The sequence below is a fragment of the Bradysia coprophila genome, unplaced genomic scaffold (assembly GCF_014529535.1).
Source record: "Bradysia coprophila strain Holo2 unplaced genomic scaffold, BU_Bcop_v1 contig_87, whole genome shotgun sequence".
In the NCBI taxonomy this organism is placed as follows: domain Eukaryota; kingdom Metazoa; phylum Arthropoda; class Insecta; order Diptera; family Sciaridae; genus Bradysia; species Bradysia coprophila.
In genome coordinates, this window is record NW_023504014.1 from 422,101 (window position 1) to 442,576 (window position 20,476).

The 20,476-nt window shown below is 34.5% G+C and overlaps 1 protein-coding gene and 1 long non-coding RNA gene across 13 annotated transcripts in view; both read right to left on the reverse strand.

Moving 5' to 3' along the window:
• LOC119084566 (voltage-dependent L-type calcium channel subunit beta-2) overlaps positions 1-20,476 on the reverse strand; it is a 146,997-nt gene that overhangs the window by 122,481 nt on the left and 4,040 nt on the right. The gene's annotated exons all lie outside the window — the stretch shown is intronic.
• Positions 1,537-19,505, reverse strand: LOC119084579. The gene is made up of 3 exons (XR_005089087.1): positions 19,493-19,505; positions 19,117-19,121; positions 1,537-1,699 (listed from the first exon to the last, which is right to left on the reverse strand). It is a non-coding gene; the product is annotated as an uncharacterized LOC119084579 (long non-coding RNA).

A 20,476-nucleotide genomic window follows, 5' to 3' on the forward strand; every position in this document is an offset into this window, starting at 1 on the left:
ATATATTGATGTGCACATTATATGCTATATCTCGTACATGCATAGAAAAAAAAAAAAAACAAAAATTTTAAGAAGATAAATCTACAACATGTAACTGCATAAAAATTCAACACTCGTAATTATATTTTTTCGGCTTCTAAATATGAACACATGTTCCTTTTTACAATTTTCGTTTTCGTCTTAATGGAAAATATCAAATATCATAAATAGATTTTTATTTTTTAATAAATATTGTTTGCATTTCGACGGATAAATGTGTTTGTGGTATAACTGAACCAACTCTCAAGTTGCACTTGCATTTTTTAGGTACTTGTAAAGTTAGAGTAAAGTAAATATTCGAAATAGCAATGCTGTTCCATACATACTCGGCACACAAAAAGAATAGTTTGTGGTTTCTAGAATACGAATTGTTGCCTGGCTTTCATTTCAATAATTAAAAAGACTGTTACATCATCTGTTATCGACGGAGACGAAAAGAATAAACGATGAGATCTGGCTGAAGTGGCCTTTTGTAACAAAAATTTTGTTAAAAAAATGAAGTAAAAGATTTCGTATCGATACAACCTACATTAAAAGAAGTAAAAGATTTGGCGCTATACTGTGAAAACTTTTTTTTTAAATAATTTTAAATGTAATTTGCGATAGTTATTTGCGAGGTTATTTGTTTACCGATGGAATCGTGAACAGCTCGAGCTGGAATTACATATTTTCTTACAGGAGTTCAAAGCCTAATATTTGGGAATCGTTTTTGGGAATTTTTGGGAATTTAGGGAAATTTTGGGAATTTAGGGAGTTTTTGGGAAATTTAGGGAATTTTTGGGAATTTTAGAGAATTTAGGAAATTTTTGGGAATTTTGGGAATTAATTCCCAAAAATTCCCTAAAATTCCCAAAAAAATTCCAAAATTTCTTTTTTTTTGCAGTTTTATAATTAAAAGAATCTACACATGGCTAAATTGCTGCCTACATTTTGGGACAAAGTTATAAGTATTTTAATGATAATTTTGGACTAGGATTCCTTTTAGAAAACGAACGACCATCGTTTGATGTTAAAATGTGCTAGCTTTGAGTAAAAATTTAAATGTCTCTCAGTCCGAGTCACGAAAATTGACACATATTTTGAGTTTTCTCGGAGGTAGGTTGCATCACCGCAAACATTTATATTTTTGCTGAAAGCTAGCACATTTTAACACCAAACGATGGTCGTTCGTTTTCTAAAAAGAATCCTAGTCCTAAATTATCATTAAAATAATAAAAATTTCGCCCCGAAATGTAGGCAACAATTTAGAAGAAAAATATTTGGGAACTTTTTTTGTAATTTTAGGGAGCTTTTGATAATTATTTCCTAAATACTTGGCTCTGAAGGGTATAATTCTCGTGGATGTACTCGCACCAGCCAGGGGTGAGCAATTTTTAGTTATTTTTTCCATTTTTGTAGGCCTCTCCAAAGCTGACATCAGTACAACATTACAATAAGTTAAAATAATTATTCTTGAGTTATTGCCGAGAAAAGGTTTTCGGGACCCTGTAACATGCTTTCAACTTTGAACGCTTTAACCGAAAATTGAAAAAAATATTCGAAAAAAATGAAAGATACGATTCTCTAGAATTGAAAGACCAATCTAACGAGCTATCACTCCTTAAAATCGGAGACCGCTTGTTCCCCTATCACTATCACCTGCAGTTTTGGCGATATACTGCTTAAGATGTATTTACTGAATATATATATTTTCAATATGTTTTGAAATATTTGTTGTTGTTTTTTGGGAATTTTAGAGAATTTTTGGGAATTTTTGGGAATTTAGGGAATTTTTTGGAATTTTAGGGAATTTTTGGGAATTTTAGGGAATTTTTGGGAATTTTGGGAATTTAGAGAATTAATTCCCAAATATTAGGCTCTGCAGGAGTTAGCACGTTTTTAAAATATAAAACGTGTGTTTAGCTGTTATTATCCACAAAACATAAACCTTAATTTGTTACACCATTTTTCAAAACAGAACATGACGTTTTCTCCCCTGTCAAAACAAGTGGGCAGAAAATAAGCATTTTCTACCCGAACTGTCAACAGACCAGGCGTCAACAAAAACTTTATTTTGTCAGGGCCTACACTTCATGGAATGCAGAAAATAAGGTCAATCGCTCCTCAATTAGCTGGAAATTAGCTCAATCTCACTACATAGACTTAGGCAGTGAATTGAGGTTAACAACATTTGAAGTCAACCGCACTGGATCTCCGTCGCACATATCGATCCTGTAAACATATTCAAGGTTCAATTTCCAAATAGGTCAACTTCAAGTTTATTCTGACAGGTTAAACCTGTAATCGACCTGTTTAGAGATTAGATTATAGATTCACTACTGTTGGAATGTTGGAATTAGTAGGATTCGCGTGATAGAACGAATTAAATAGCTTAGAGTTATCCGATATTGACTTTATTGAGGACAAAAGAATTTAGATGTTTTGTTGTAAAAAGCCAGAAACGGAATTAACAAAGTTATCATGCAATCAATGTAAGCCTATATCCTTTGCAAAATTTGAATTGTAGAGCTTTTCGTTTTGTAATTCTTGACTCCTCCTCAAATTCAGAAATTTCGATTGTTCTTAATTTCGACCATTTCTTCTTACTTTCCTTATACACTCCTTCGGGTCCGAAATTGACCATCGATTTTTCTCTTACTTCGATTCTATCATCTCTTTCTTCGATTCTACCATCGAGTATGACTTTGAGTAGGTATCGATTGTTGCACTGTACAGTTCTGATGCCCTTGAGTGCAGCCGTTATGATTTTTATTGCCTATCGACTATCGACTTGATGTGACCATTAACTGGATGTTAGCTTCTTCACTTTTACAGGAATCAGCGCCTTTATGTAACTGATACTGCTGTTACCGAGAAATCCAGTGTAACTGATACTTCCGTTTCCGCGAAATACAATGCAATTTCTTCACGACATCCACATTTACTTATGCTTCGTTTCTCCGTTTGTCGTGGTAAACTGTTGTTTGACTTCCCACAATTTATTTGCTTATGAAAATTGCTTCGTTTCTCCGTACGCCGATTTCTTCTGCACTGTCCGAATTTACAATAAAAACAATTTCTATAAAAACAACTGGGCCCATAACCTGTTGGAATTAGTAGGATTCGCGAGATAGAACGAATTAAATAGCTTAGAGTTATCCGATATTGACTTTATTGAGGACAAGAGAATTTAGATGTTTTGTTGTAAAAAGCCAGAAACAGAATAACCAAAGTAATTTGCTTACACAAGTTACTAGATTGATTGCAGGATTACTGCGATTTGCAACAACTACAGTACCAGTACGTGCAATGAAAAGTTAGTGAGATGGTGCGGTTATACTAAATTCGATCTATTTCCTAAGTCTATAAAGGGATTGAGTTAATTTTAAATTATTTGAAATTGACCTATTCTGAGCCTTAAACAGAGTCAGGGGAATTGAAGGAACTGAGATGTTTCTTTTTGAGATCAGTAGCAACATTGTAATTGCTGTGATTATTTTTTAACTTCGTTTAACTATCAACAATGATCGTAATGGTCAAGTGGCAAAATACATTACACTTTTGGGTGATCAAACTTTTATCTAACACAAACAATGAATATTGACTTCTGCTTGTCTCGACACGTTAAAAGTAAATATTCCGCCATCATCTACGTTTCTACTTTAACTGAATATAAAAACTTGAAAAATGATTGTTTGCTAATCCTTTAAATAATTCTGCTCGAAAGAAATCTCTTCAATATTGTTAATACTTTGATTGCAGCTCGATGCCATCATGACACATTTGCAAATTAACTACACTCGAAAATTGCAATAATTTGAACCGTTGATAAATTACCCACATGACCGCAAGATAAACAATTTTTTAGCCCCGTACGAAGTACAAAGGGGCTTATAGGATTACGATGCCGTGTGTAATTGATGGAATTCGAAGCAGACGGTAAGGGCAAAGTGTTTGCCTATGTTCATAGATGACGAATCCGCAATAAAAATTTGGGCCGTCTGTCCGTCTGTCCGTCACGTCGATATCTTGAGTAAATCAAATCCGATTTCAAAATTTTTTTTTTCCCTGAAAGATAGTCGAAATAGTGAGGCTAAGTTCGAAGATGGGCATATTCGGGTCGGCCCTTCGTGAGTTAGGGCCACCTAAGTGATTTAAGGTCTTTTGGTGATATTTATGGCAAAATAAACGATGGAAATGTAAATGACACGGCAAATGATAGGTATTGTCAATACCAATCCAGTAAAAAAAAAGTTTTTTAAAATCGGGTGAGTGGACCGTGAGTTAGGGCCTTAGAAGTGAAATGCTACTAGGGCCCTATGTGTATTTTACATAGAACTCGAGTAAATTTCATTCGTTTTTCGTAATTTTTGTTTGATTTGGAAGGTAATCGAATGCCGAATAGAATGTTGTTGAAAAATAAATAAATTTGGATCCTTGGCCTATGGCCACTACTAGGGCCCTATGTGTATTTTACATATAACTCGAGCAAATTTCACCCGTTTTTCGTAATTTTTGTTTCATTTGGAAGGTAATCAAAGGCCGAATAGAATGTTGTTGAAAAAAATGTAAATTTGGGTCCTCGGACTGAGGCCGATACTAGGGCCCTATGTGTATTTTACATATAACTCGAGCAAATTTCATCCGTTTTTCGTAATTTTTGTTTCATTTGGGAGGTAATCAAAGGCCGAATAGAATGTAGTTGAAAAAAATTTTAAATTTGGGTCCTCGGACTGAGGCCGATACTAGGCCCTTCAAAAAATAAAATTTTAGGGCGATTTGAAATTTTTGTTTCATTTGAAAGGAACGTCGTACGGGGCTTCGTAATTGCGCTATGCGCAATTTCTAAGATGTACACATTACATAATAATTTTACTTTAACTACATTAACCGGCGCAATAGGCTTACGGTCAAAGTAGGGTGACAGACGCACTAGGGTCACGTACGCAATAGATATACGGGTTTGTACGGGGCTCAGTCGCAGCAAACGCTCCGACTGTTCTGATGGCTCGTTTTTCTGTATTCGACACCACACAGTCTTCTACAGTACATTCAATTATTTGTCTGTGCTGTGTGAGTCAATTATTTCCCCCAAAAAAATCTTTTTAAGAAGAAAAACAATAAATACAAAAAATTAACAACTCAATTAACCGCACTTGAGCGAATCATTCAAGGGCAATTAAGTGAATTCAAACGTTTGTTTTTTCCTCCATAGTCTTTGGGAGCACTCGTATGCACTACCGTCGTTGTATCAACAAACATGAAAAATACAAATGAAGCCTCAAATACAACAGCGCTAAGTATACACGGTGTGTTATGGAGATATGGGTCTATTTAGCGAATGACAACCAATAACTTTGAATGGACAATTTTTCTAAATTATTATATCACGTCTATGGCATGCCACTCAACTATGCGAATAAAATTTAACAGATTTCAGTCCTCGGTGCAAATCAATCTCTAGACAAAGTTAGGCATTGAAATTAAAATCGCGTGCACTAACAAATTCATAATTTTCTTGTCACTCAATGCTTTAATTATACGACTAAATGTCTAATTCACAATTCGCAAAACTAATTTTTATGGCCATCACAATATAACATTTTACATGTCCATCACTTTATCATAAAATCTAAGCACATTCGCAAAATATAATATAAAACGTCGTCGTCGTCGATCTGTATTCTTTTGTGTATGTACGGCGTACGTACACACAGTACGTTCATAGTATAATTTTTGCACATACTCCGCATCGTAATATATTAAAAATAATAAAAACAATATTTTGGCACTGCAAAAATTACACATACGAAATTCTAATGTATTTGGCCTTGAGTTAAAATAAATAAATTGCCGGCACTTTTTTATTCTGCCAGACAACTTGTAGAAAAACGAACAATGCTTTGGATAATTAGACATTGCAGTTGATTAAAAAAAATTGAAAGAACATTTGAAGTAAAAAAATTATTTTCCGTAGCAACGGTCAGAGCCTATTTTCTTGACATTTCAAATTTTCCCGAATATTCATGAAAATTCTTTTCGAGAAATTCTAGAAAATTTTGAAGAAATTCTAAGAAAATTCAAGAAAATATTTCTCAAAAATAGGCCCTGGCTTCGATGGACTTCGGAAAGAATTGCTTGAGAAATCCACTAATGTTTCAGTAGAGATAAATTAATGAGTCACATGTGAGACCTGTTGTAATGAAAGTCAATGCAAAATATTTGAAAATTATTCAGTTAAATTCGGCAACTGTTTGCGTTGATAAAACTACTTATTACGAACATTTGACTCATTTGACTTCGTCAGACAATTTAACCTTCAGTAATAACTTTAACTACGATTTTAGTTTGATTAGCAATGTAATTTGAGTGTCACTAGTTCGTCTTAACTATCAGTGATAAAATTAAGGAGATCTCATCTCTTATATGTTATTTTAGGTAATTATATTCGTCGAAAATCTATTACTTCTTATGTTTAACCTATTTCAGACGGGAAGCATATGACCAACATTATTATCTGGTCTATTACTTCCATTAATCAAAGTATTTTTAATCTGTTGATTTCAAATCTTGTACTTCAATTTGTTAACATGCATGTTACTGTATAAACGACAATTCTGCCAAGAGCTTGTCATTTTTTTTATCGTCGTTATCGATAACAGATAAATAGTATGTGACAGGTCTCTCTTGACAGGTCTTTCTTGACAGGTCTTTCTTGACAGGCACCTCTTGATGGCTCTAGAGTATCGTTAGACAATAATATCACACTAATTTGTGAACTCAAAGTTGAATAATTTCGTCAATAAACAGACAATTTAAAAGTGTGAATGTTTGTAGTCGATACACAGCGATACATATAATACTACGGAAGCTGTTGATCGTTACTGTCCAAGATGGTGACAAGAAATTGAATTTTGTTTACTACATTGGAGAACTTCTAAGGGCTCCTCTGTCTCCACAAGTCCACTCAAAAACCTATCAGCCCTTGTTTCTACTGGTCTCCTTCTATTGATACCAAACGTGGGTTGAGACCCGACGAATGTATTGTTAATTAGTCAATGTAACACACTTTAGTAACTGGAATCTCGGTTGGTCGAGATTTTCGCACATTCATTCTTTAATGCAGAAAATGAACGTGTCACATTAGCGAATTATAAGGAAATTGAAGTTTGATTCTTAAAGCTCCGTTTCAAATACGCTGAGAGTGGTTGCATAAGTAGTGGGAATTCCAGGTATATGAAAGTCTATTTCGCATTGAAATCAATAAAATTTCTATTAAACGTATGATGTGAAGGTACACCGACACAGGCAGGAAATTCAATATTTAAAATAAATTAACTGTGCTTAAATGGTTAAGCATCTTAATAAATTTATGCCTTTCGAAAAACTGACCATTTATGCCATTCGTTTAAATTTTTTGTTAATTTGTAATCATTTTCGCTGATCTAGATAAATAATCAGATTTCGTTGTTATCCGGAATATAAAATAAATCAGAGCTTCAGAGTGTATTGACAGTATTTATCTTTTCACTAAAAAAATACCTGTGTATTTATCTACGAGCATACATTCGACGTAAAATAGATAAAAAAAAAATTACAAAAATCGACGAGAAAAAAAACCTTTCTGCATATAACAACCAGAAAAACTTCAATATTGTACACACAAGCATGATTATTATATGCTATATTCCCTATATAAACAATCGAACATAAATTTTACACCACCAAAATATCACATGCCAGTAAAATAACATTGAAATAGCATTTTTTCGGTTCGAAGTTTTTTTATTCTGTTATTTTCGGTACGTTGTGGATGATTGCAAAAAATGGTCAAATTTATTGGTTCTGCGGTGCATCAGAAGAATTATTTTCCATGAATTGAACGAAAGGTATAGTGTCTAATTATAAATTTGAAATTGTTTCAATTTGAAGGAGAGAGAGAGAGAGAGAAAAATGCCCGACCAAATGAAGTCGTGCTTTGGATTCAAAATTTTTTACTTTAACATGTGATCATCGGTTTTAATAGATCACTGTGATAAAAATTGATTTTTTAATTGGTGGCAGAAGAATGTAATAATGGCATTGAAACATTGACAGAATTGAACCGCAGTAATCGAGATTTTTTCTATATGATTAGACATCTGTTGTCGATACAGAGATAACAAAGATAAGCGATGAGTTTTAGGACAGTTCGCTTTCTTATTTCAAAATGTTTGGTAAAACTAACGAAGTAATAGATTTTTACAAAATAATCGAAAATAGTTTCAACAATTGAAGTATCAGATTTTCAATTTATGTTGCTCAAGGTGGACTACTGGTCCTCTTTGCATCATGGCCCTACGTTAGACAAGGACCGTGATGCAGGTTGACACAGAAAAAAATGTAAAAAAAAATCCGAAGGACTGCGGACTGAGAAAATTATACCAAAAAAATTTGCGTCACAAGTGGCAGATGTTGAGGAAATTTGTTTAAAAAAAGAAAAAAAAATTCTGAAAAAATGGAATTTAAACGGAGGAAAGCCGAAACATCTACGACTTTCTGACGCTTTTATTTGGTATATTTTCTTTCTAAAATTTTTTTGGTCTATTTTGGGTCAGCCCTTGGTTTTTAATAACCAATTTTTCAATCAGCTGTTTACATTTTCCTCATTGTCTGCCATTTGTGATACTTTTTGTGTATTTAAGCTGTAAGCGTCACCCCCATCGATATCAGTTCTTTTGTAAGTGGATAAAAGGACTTGCGTCACACCTCCACTGTAGTGGTTTTGGGCGATCTTTATTAGGAAATTCTGAAGGAAATTCTAACTTAACAAAAATAGAAAATCACACAAAAAGGGGAATAGGCGACGCAGTTTCATCAATCTGTTGCAACGTTCAAAACATTTGATATCGCTTAGGATGGAGCATTTTCCGAAGAAAATCTAAAAAAATATTATACAAAAAAATTGTCACAATTGGCAAATGTTTAGGAAAGAACTCATAGCTCGACTCTTAGGAAAACAATGTTCGAAAAACAGGCAATATAAGGACGAAACTCCAGTCATGGATATTTAATCAATGGGGAAAATTTAAAATTTTCACCTTATTCCTTGTTGCGTTGGTTTTCTTATGGGATTGAAATTGCGTCACGCACTCCACTACCGCTGTTTTTATTATTTCGTCAAGTTGAATTTTAGGGTAAAGGAAGAAGTGTCCTAGAAGTTGACAGGTCGAAGAAGCGCTTTATACGTTTTTTTAAGAGCACCCAAATCAGTTTGTAGTAAATTCCTAAAAATTTTGCCTAAATTCCAACGAGGAGATAGCAGAACAGAATAACATATCTTTAGATTAGAGAGCTTACCTGCCATAAGCTTAACAGCTCTTCCTTTCCAAAAAGGATTTGATCGAGATTACCGCTCAATCAGCGGGTAGAACTACCTTTTTATGCCGGTGTTCATGCACTAACATTACCAAAGGTGAGGCCAGAGCCCATCTCAACCCTTACTGCACTTTCCCCGGGAGCAGTACCCCAGCGCATAAAGCGCAATTGAACCGCCACCGCCACCACGTTTCAGCCAAGGATAGGCTCCTCAACCGTCGCTGGGCCCGATACCGAGAGTTTCTCTGGTTCTCGGGGGGCTTCCAGCTCCCGTGGTACCGATACAAACCCTCGGGTAGCGTACGTGGTTGGTATGACCACTTCGGATGGAATCATGAACTCCCAGCTCCGATCGACTTGCATCAAATTCCGCGGGGTTGCAACGCCCCGAGGGAACTTCGTGGAATGGGCCGGGACTGCTCGGTTTAGAAGCAGAACCGACTTCTACGTCAGTAATACTGACACCAGTAGTTCCCAGATAGCAGAACAATTGGGTCATACAGACAAGTAGTCTGGTGTTAACACGGAAATTGCGGATCAGTTTAAGTATTAGCTCAATTTCGGTCTGGCTACTGCCTATAGCTGACTGAGTGTTTCGAGTTCTAGGAACAAACAACTATCTCATCAACATCAATAATTGGAAACCATTTTTAATTCCAATTCCTCCCCCAGCCGCATACAGCTAAACATCAAAAATTTAAATTATTACCATTCCTTCACAAAACATTGACATTTTGTTAGAGAAACATCGTCTCGATCAAAATATATTTACCTTGACAGATAGAACCCGACAAACGAATTGCACATGTTCTACCTTAAATTGAAGCAATAAAAGCGAAACGGCTCAAACCATCAAATACTTTTCAGATGCAAACACATTCATCTCAAAGTCATTCCGGTCGGTGGTCAATAAAAAGATTAAATTTTAATTACATTGCACGTTCTTTTTTATCATTCATTATTTTCGTTGTGAATTTGTTTTTATTTTATTTATTTTTTTTATTTTTTCTTCCTCCAAAAACCTTTATACAACACGAATTTAATACCTGTCCGTTTCAATTCGAAAATGTAACAACACTTTGCTATGGTTATGGTTCAGGTTCAGACCATGAAGGCCATCATCAAACTCATTTCTTTGAATTTTGTCTGCGCGCACACTCTTCGAATTGTTTCACATGGGATGTGTAATCATAAATATTGGTCGCGAACCGAACTGAAGAGAGTTACCAAAAAAAAAACTTGTTAAGTCTTTTTTTTTCTTGTTGGCTAAATGGGTTATTGTTGTGTTATGGGTAATTCTTCTTCACTACAGAAATATTTGAAGTGTTTCCGTTAATTTAATATTATAATCCCACAATGAGTTATCGATTTAATTTATGTGCTCAATAATGTTCATGTAAAATAATTGTTTTTTTTTTGTCTTCTCTTGTTGCTGTTTAGTACATTCATTCGCTGATGTTTAATGGGTTATCTCGTTGTAAAGTGAATGAGACACACATGAGTCACCAAAATTATCCTTCTTGGAAAATGTATTTACATTACCTTTGGTATTGCCTTTAGTAAAAGTCAGTTAGTTAGTCATTGTTGATGCATGTACGTGCATTTTTATCAGTTCTTTATTCTCTTCATTTCAGTCTAATCAATTTCATTTTGAGTCAGATCGCGATCGGTTGTAATGAGGCACGAAAAGTTTCTCAGCAAAAGTTTTTCCTGGAAACTGAAGAATGACTCTTTTTCGGCCGGAAATGTTACACCATTCCCTTTCGAAAACCCTTCTAAAGCCTGCGCTGGAAAGCTACATTCTCATACATATGATGGTAACTGGCCATGGCTATCATTATTGCTAAACGAGCATTTTAAACATCGTAGAAAACGATTTTTGATAATTTATAAAGTATACCACGCGTGCGAAGGAGATGCAAAATGTGGTTCAGAACTTGATAGAAAGATATGCAAACAGTTTTCCCTATCATGGGCGCGCGTTAGCATAGCGCCCGTGACGCAAGTCCTATTACTAGAAAAAATTTCAAAAAAAAAAATTTTGTCATAGACTGCAGAACCATATATACAGCAAATATTTAAGTTCTTCAATTCAAAGACAAATGACTCCAAATTACCATTAAAAAAAACTAGGCGTCCGTACGAGTTCAACGAGCTATCACACGTTCTTGCAGCTTAAAATTTGGCCACGCAAAAAATCTTCCAAGAAGCCCCATTTCCATACATTTTGGTCAATTTCAGTACTTTAAACGAAATGAAAAAATCCTACGTTACTTTGTTAGTCCGTCCGTCCGTGTTTCCTATCTTCTAAAGTCTTCTTTAGATTTTGTTGAAATTTTGGGAGTAGATTCTAGTCGTCATTCTAAGACATTCCAGAAAAAAAAAATTGGGGGAACCGGCCTCGTTTCGGAGCTAGGGCTCCTCGAAGTTCCCATATAGGCCCCATATAAGAACACCTTTAAGTGTGTGTGTGTGTGTGTGTGGATGGGTATGGTAGAACAAATTTGTTCGCTTTTGGTATTTGGTAAGCTCTGCTCGCCTCAATTTTTTTTCCTAAAATTAGTATTTTTTAAAATTTTTTTAACTTTTCAAATTTTTTACATATTTCAAAATTTTTAAAATTTTTAAAATTTTTTAAAATTGTCAAAAATTTTTAAATTTTTAAAAAAATTTTAAATTTTTAAAAATTTCCAAAATTTTTAAAATTTTTCAAAATTTTTAAGTATTTTCAAAATTTTTAAAATTTTTCAAAATTTTTAAATATTTTCAAAATTTTTTAAATTTTTCAAAATTTTCAAAATTTTTCAAAATTTTCAAAATTTTTCAAAAATTTTAAAACTAATAATTTTAGGAAAAAAAATTTATTAAAAGTTCTTTCGACAACATCTGTCACTTGTGACGCAAAATTTTTTTGGTAAAATTTGGTTTCTAGAATTTCTTTGGTCAAATTTTTACTGTTACAGTTTTTGCGTACAAGCGCAGAATGCGTCACCTCCAGCGATATCAGTTGTTTTGGAAGTATGCACAGGGACTTGCGTCACTTTTACTCTTTTGAGTGTTTTTGACTGATTTATAAATACTTGAACCTGAATTGGACCCGAGCCTGAACTAAGATTTCAATTTTGACCCAAACTTCACCTGAACCTGAAATTTTAGTTCAGATTAGGGTTGAATTGAAAGTCGGTCCGGGTCAACCAGAATTGAAACTGATCAACCAAAACCCGATCCGAGCTCTAAAAGCTATACGGTTGATATTAGGTATTAGGCTAATTTTTCCGAACGTTTCACTACATAGACTGACTCTGACTATGGTTCCGGTGAACTCATTACGACTGTATACAATCAATTTGTGTGACTTTTAATGTTCACTAAAGTTCAAAACACCGCTCACTATTCAAACATAGATAATGCTCGCACACCCGTGACTAAGACATTTTCATTCAAAATATAATTTCATTGAATTCAATTAGCAAATATGATGAAGAGACTCCATTCAAAATGTTTTACCTACATTTTGGTATGCTACTCATCACATGAAATTGGCATAAAATCTGTGCAATCGTATTGAATTTGTCAGTCAAATTAACTCCCACCTATGTGTGTGTATGTGTAGTAATTATTTGATTTTATCGGATGAAGATTAATTCAATTACATTAAATGGATCATTTAAATTCATCAACTAAGGAAAGAATTAGAAATCTCTCGAAAAATGGAAACAATTAAATTGAAATGAGTTTAGGGAGTGCTTACTTATATTAGACATAATATGTGTGGCATCATTCGAATTACAATAAATAAGTGAAGAACAAAATATTTTCGGTTATTTATAACTCACTTTAAATGTTTTTGGAATAAATTATTCTTGCAGGCATTCCAAGCAAAGTTTGGAAAGCAAAACAGAAATGAAATGAGTTTTTTAACTTGTTAACTTTTTAACTTTTTTAACTATGCAAAATTGTCTAAACTTTAAAATTTGACTCCTCGATTCAAACTAATTGATCTTAAACTATAACGAGAGAAACAAACGTAGAGGAGGCGTAGTCTCGCGTCAAGAGTGACATCAGGTTCCTTTGAATCTGCTACTTCTTTTATTAAATGTATTTCCTAATACATATTCTTTTACTTCATTTGTTTTAACATTTACTTATCGCATAGGGTGTGTGTGTATTGTGCGCGACGTACATAAAAGTAAACAAATTTACCCTAGAGAGCTAAAGGTTTTGCAAGCAAAAATTATATCACGAGAAAAAGAGATGTTTGCTAACTGCGATAAAATACCTCACTGCTATAAGGCTGTATATAAGAGACTCGTACTAATACTCGCGCAAGCGCTCGTATACGTACACATCTCTTATATACAGCCTTATAGCAGTAATGTACTATTAAGACCACGTCAGCCGACGTTTTTCGATTATTTTTGTCATTGCTGTTGAAAGCAGATGGTAACCCAATTCTCGGTTGTTTTTGTTGGTGACACATTTTTTGCATAACGAGTTTGGTGCGCGATGACGATTTTTTTAAAAATATATTTCGAGGAAAGCAAAACTCAATGTTCGCAAAATCAGAATCTTGCAATTCTAAGTACAAATATTTTGGGAGTACCTTTAGATGTGGCGGAGCGCTGTGAAGGTTGGGGGGAAGTCAAATTAAATGGTTTAAATCATTTCACTTTTTCTCGTCGACGTCGACATAGACGTTACAGCGGGATGCATTGTTTCAAGATCAAAATTTTATCCTAATTAGTGGAAAGACCACCAGCACCATCCTCTTTTTTCAAAAAAAATCATTTGTCACTCTCGCTTCCATACAAATCAATTTTTCTTGTCGACGTACCAAACTTTTTTAAATTTTAATAGATCATTGTCAATGTCGTTTGAGATGTCAAATGAGCTGTCATTTTCACAAAGCTAACCACAATGTAACACAAATTTATATGGAGCTGTCATTGTTTGAGGTTAGGTTTGTGAAATTGACAACTCATTTGACACTACTTTGATAGAAGAAACCGTTATTTGACACTGATCTATAACATCGCAATTTGCGCAGTTGACGTGCAAACTCGTATTTATTCTGTAGAGTTTTGCATTTTCTATTAGGTGCATACACTCTTCAAATAACGCAGAATGATGTTGGTAGCAAAATTTACGAATAAGTTCTAAATTTCATAAAAATAATTTCCGGATTCATTCCATGCACATCACGTCTTAGAACTGAAGAAACTGAATTTTAAATTGTGTGCAATTGAAATGTTCATACGTTCAATATAACGAGCTAAATGTTGCAAAGCAATTGGATAACATAAAAAATTCAACGAGTTGTTCGTTCCTTTTTCGTATATATTAGAGGTTCGAATAAATGGGTGGAAAGTCGAAGGCTAATTCCAACATATCATCTTCTCGAGTCTGTGCGAGTGAATAAGGCTCGAAATAGGTCAACCGCGGTCAAAAGAGTAAATTACTTGAAATGTCAGGTCTGGTAATGTTTATGAGGAAACTTGACCTGAACTGAATTTGAACTGAAATGTTTTAAAATTTTCATACAAAATCGAAAAAAAAATTAACTTGAGCGGAAAGCTGTCCCCTGACAGGTAGGTCGGCCTAACTTCTATATTTCAGGTTTCAGAGATCCTGAACAAAGTATGTCACGCGTGTGAAGGAGATGCCACACACAAGACAAGGTAAGAAAACTACAGAAGAATATTCAAATGAAAATCATGAAAAATAGTGAGGTTTGAACTGGCAATCTTGCCGTGTGGCAATTTGCATTTTAATTCCCATTTTAATCCCACGAGGAATTAGTTTCTTTGAAACAACCGTTCCAAATAAGCGACGTTAAGAACAAATTGTAGCAGTGGTAAGATAGTCGACTGGAGTGCAGGAGGTCCAGAGTTCAGGGTCTCGTCAGGTAAATAATTGCAAAATCTGGTTTATATAAACAATTCTCATTCCAGATTCACAACACCCCCAACACTGCAATCGATAAGCACCTGCGTCAATACTAAATTCATCGCCTCTATACATTCTTGTAATTTATCCATTCACTTTGTTTTTGACGGAGCTATAAGAAGCAATAAATTCTCTTTGTTCAGCATAAAGATTGGTCGGTTATTATTTTCCTGTGCAAGATTCTTCATCGCGTATCAAGGTAAAGAACTGAATTTCATCAGGTTATGGGCCCAGTATAGAGAATTAGCCAGGAAATCAGTCTAAAGTAAAGATCGGTCTAAAGATTCCCAGAGCGCAAGGAAAAGCAAAATGGTCGACAACGTGAAGACGACAATCCCAAAACTCAATAACGAAAACTACTTCACGTGGAAGTTCCGGATGGAACTGTTGCTCATTAAGGAAGAATTATGGCAGGTTATTAGTACGACAGGCCCAGAAATATCGACCGGCCGAGCAGCAAACCAATAGACACGTGGAAAAAGTGTGACGACAAGGCACGTTTCGAATCGAATTTTGACCGAATTTCAATGAGATTTTCATTTCAGCGCACAGTAAACAAGCGTCAAAAGTCAGGGCCTAAAAGATTAAAATTTAATTCCTCTAGGGATTACTCACTTGGGGATAAGTTCAAGTAATACCTGAAGGGATTAAACTTTAATAGATCATTGTCAATGTCGTTTGAGCTGTCAAATAAGTTGTCAATTTCACAAAGCTAACCTCAAATCGAACAAAAAAAGTATTGGTGAGACGCCACACAAATTTTCATACATTTCGAGTGGCGGCTCTGTGAACGAAACATCTTTTGAGGCTAGCTTTGTGTAATTGACAACTCATTTGACACTTTTTGAGAGAAGAAACAGCTATTTGTCTGTTAATACCAAAAAGATTTAGATCTAGGTCCACATTTTTATCTGTCAAGATATGGTTGAAAATGTGATAGAAAGAGATGCAAATAGTCGTCAGATGTGACATACTTTATAAATGATGCCTCAGGTCATTGACGGTCAGCTAGGGAAACAATTGTACGAGTGGAATGCCTGCACTTCGAACCGATAAAAGTGCGTCGTTCAGCAAACCCACTGTTGACATTGTTTACAGTTTTGTTTAAAATCATTAAAACAAAATAAAATTTGAAAGGAAAACGACGCGATCAAATGACAATATCAAGAATTTACTCATCGAAAATTTATTACCGAAAAAAAGAAGAAAGAAAAACGAGCTGTCAGAACAGTCGGAGCGTTTGCTGCGACTGAGCCCCGTACAAACCCGTACATCTATTGCGTACGTGACCCTAGTTCGTCCGTCGCCCTACTCTTACCGTAAGCCTACTGCGCCCGTAAACGTCGGTAAAGTAAAATTCTTATGAAATGTGTACGTCTTAAAAATTGCGCATAGCGCAATTACGAAGCCCCGTACGACGTTCCTTTCAAATGTAACACAAATTTCGAATTGACCTAAAATTAAGTAAGTATCATTTTCATCGATTTATATTGATTTTACAAAAATCCAAAATGGCGGCCGACGGCCATTTTGTTAGGAAGTGGAAAGTAGTACGGCTGCTTTACATTCGTTAGTACCTTTCAAACACAAAAAAAATTGAAATTCGGTCAAAGTTCACTCGAGATATTAACAAAAAACACCACCTTCACTGTACGGCCGAGTAGTCACATATAAGCTCACTCCAAGAGACCTAGCTCACGCTCCGGTGAATCGAATTTCATAAACTTTTTTTTCCCTGATTGGTACGGTCAATACCTATCTAATAAAGCAAAATCCATCTAAATACGTTCAAATTTGGCCAACCTACAAGCAAAAACGGCTTGCCGCCCTGTACCTAGTTCACACCAAGGGGTCTAACTCACGAGTCGGTCATCCAATTTTCATAAACTTTTTTTTTGTCGATCGGTATTGTAAATACCTTTCATTTGACGTATCACTTACAAGTGTAGTGCTTAAATGTCTGGAGATATCTTCGAAAAACCGTAAAGCACTTATTGGGCCACAGCTCGGGAAGGGTCGATCCAAAATCGCCCATCTTCGAACTTTGCCTCACTATTTCGAATATCTTTCAGGGAAAAAAAAAATTTTGAAATCGGATTTGATGGACAGGCGGACAGATGAACAGACAAAATTTTTATTGCAGATTCGTCATCTATGAACATAGGCAAACACTTTGCCCTTACCGTCTGCTTCGAATTCCATCAATTACACACGGCATCGTAATCCTATAAGCCTCTTCGTACTTCGTACGGGGCTAAAAAAACAAAATGGTCATGATGAGTACACGTTGTAATGTACGGTACACAGATTAATCGTCCCACGCCTTTATAAGATAATTAAAATAATAGTTATCCATTTGCAGAGCTGAAATGTATAGTTTTATATTATTATTTTTTGGTATTATTATTGAAGTCCGAAATAGATAAAAACGTTTGAATGGAGTAACAGTTAAAGAAGAAGAAGAAAAAAATGTATATTTTCGACAATAAATTACGTTATTTAAAAATGTATATTTTTATGATCACCGAATATTTTTTCGGTAGAAGAAGAAAAAATGATGAAAAAAAATTAAATAAAATGAATCGAAGATGCTGTGAGCTGAGCATTTATGTGAAAGTACGTTGATATACGTAAAATTTTTACCGAAAAAAAAAATTGATTACGATTAACCGTTTACACATATCACATAAAGCTTTAAAAGTTTAAAATCAGTGGTAATAGTATAATCGTCAATAAATTACTTTTTTATTCGTCGAACATTTTTTTTGTTGGTCTCCTCTTCTTCATTTTGATCATTTTTTTCTTCTTCTCTCACAAACAAAAAGGAAGGTTGATTTTTTAGCATCTTTTTCATTGTATTGGGAAAAAATGGCATTTGAAACTAGTTAATTAATTCTATTATGCAAGGCTAGTTACCAGTCGTTTGTATTATTGGCTGTTAAACATATTTTTCTTAGATTGGCCAATTTGCCAGCTATTATCCAAATTTGATTCGAGTTCATTTGCATCTACAGTTTTTATTATCCACCTGCATAATTTGATGGCAATGTGTAACATTTCAAATAAAATTAAATTTACAGTCACTGATAAAAATCGTTGTTTTTTTTGTTTTGTTGAAACGTTGGTTTTAATCACTCAGTATTTCAGCATCGCTTTTCCATGAAAGTGTTATGTAACTACAGTTTACTACATGCTACATACGTCGAAAACCTTACTTAACATAATTCATACCCTCGGCAACTTAAATCCATTAGATAACACATCTCGGCTTCGTCTCAGATCAACATAATTCACACGAAAACTCGACTTCTTAACTTTTTGTCTCTTGTAAAACAACAGACTGTTTAAAATATATTTCTATTCTCATTTCCGTACTACTTGGCACACTGGGCATTTAAGAGGGCAGACTAGGTGTGAAGTAGGCTATATATTGAAAAATTGGTTTTAAAATTAATGTAGACCATTTAATGAAAATCTGTTCCAGCAATTAGATGAGCAATATGTTTATCTATCTCTAAAAAATGAAAAACGATTTACAATAAGCAACAGTTGGAAGAAAACCGATTTCCAAAAAAATATTGCATAGCCTAACTTTAAGCGACGTTCATATTTTGGAAATCGGTTTTCTTCCAACTGTTGCTTATTGTAAATCGTTTTTCATTTTTTAGAGATAGATAAACATATTGCTCATCTAATTGCTGGAACAGATTTTCATTAAATGGTCTACATTAATTTTAAAACCAATTTTTCAATATATAGCCTACTTCACACCTAGTCTGCCCTCTTAAGAGGCACCGGTACTTTGCCGAAAAGCATACATTAGGGCGATTTTTAAATACAGGATTTTAGTTTACTTTTGATGATATCTTTCCATCAGAATCCTTTTTCAAAAATGTACGACCGCAATTCCGATCACGAATGTGTTAGCTTTCAACAGAAAATAGATTTGGTTGTAACAATTTGACCAGCTCTGAGAACAATGAGCAGTTTATGAAAATTTCATTAAACTGCTCACTTTTCTCAGAGCTGATCAAACGACTACAACCAAAACTAATTTTTATTTAAAGCTAGCAGATTCGTGGTCGGAATTGCGGTCGTACATTTTTCAAAAAGGATTCTGATGAAAAAATATTAACAAAAATGAAATACGAAACACGCAAATGTAGGCTACAATTTTAGCTAAGTGCCGGTGCCTCTTAATCGCCATGCGACACTTCTAATGCCACAGTCGATCATCCATAATATGGAAATATTTAGTATCCATTTCCAATCTTCCATTATATTCCTTGTATGGGGTTGACAAGTTACATTTCATATGTGCGGTGTGATGAATACCTTATTTTCTCAACTCAAAAGGCCATGAGAATATGACGCTTTGTGTTCGCTTTGCCTAATGACAGTTCGGGGGATAAAATGCCTATTTTCTCCACTGTCAAAACAAGAGGGGAGAAAATAGACATTTTATCCACTGAAGCGTCTTTTTTTCTGTTGTTTAAAAGAATTGTTCAAATTTTTGCTTTTGTTTCGTGGAGACAATGTTCACCTCGCGAAGAAATAGAAAATTCCCGCTCCAACGATACGCTGCTCTCGCTTCGCTCTGGAGGCAAAATTTCGTTTTTGTTGGAATTTCTTATTTTCTTACCCGGTAAACATTAGACATTAGTTGGAAATTTCATTTCGAGGCTGTGGCCATAATTCACCCAAGAAAATTAAATTTCAAACTTTTTCCCCTAGGTCAACACAACGTTTTTTACAAAAAAGTTTCCGTTGATGTAAGAAAATGACTATTTTCTCGATTGTATTGTGAAAAAACTATTGTGCACGTCATCAGATCATTTTATAAAGTGTCACTCTTCTTTACTAAGCTGAAGACAACTCACATATCTCTTCATTCTTCATATTTATGAACGGGATGCATCACAGTAGCGAATTATAAGAAAAATGAAATTGTATTGATTAGGCTCCGTTTCAAATGGGCTGTCGAGCTTTCGTTGACAATAGCAGTTTTTTTATAGTTTAAACCAAAAAAAGAGCGTAACTGAACTGAAAGAATAAAATTTTATTTTTTTTATAATTCGCTAATGTGACACATGTGTGTAATCATATATAGTTGTAAGTTGCAAACATTTCTTTCCAGCGAATACGAATTTCCTGG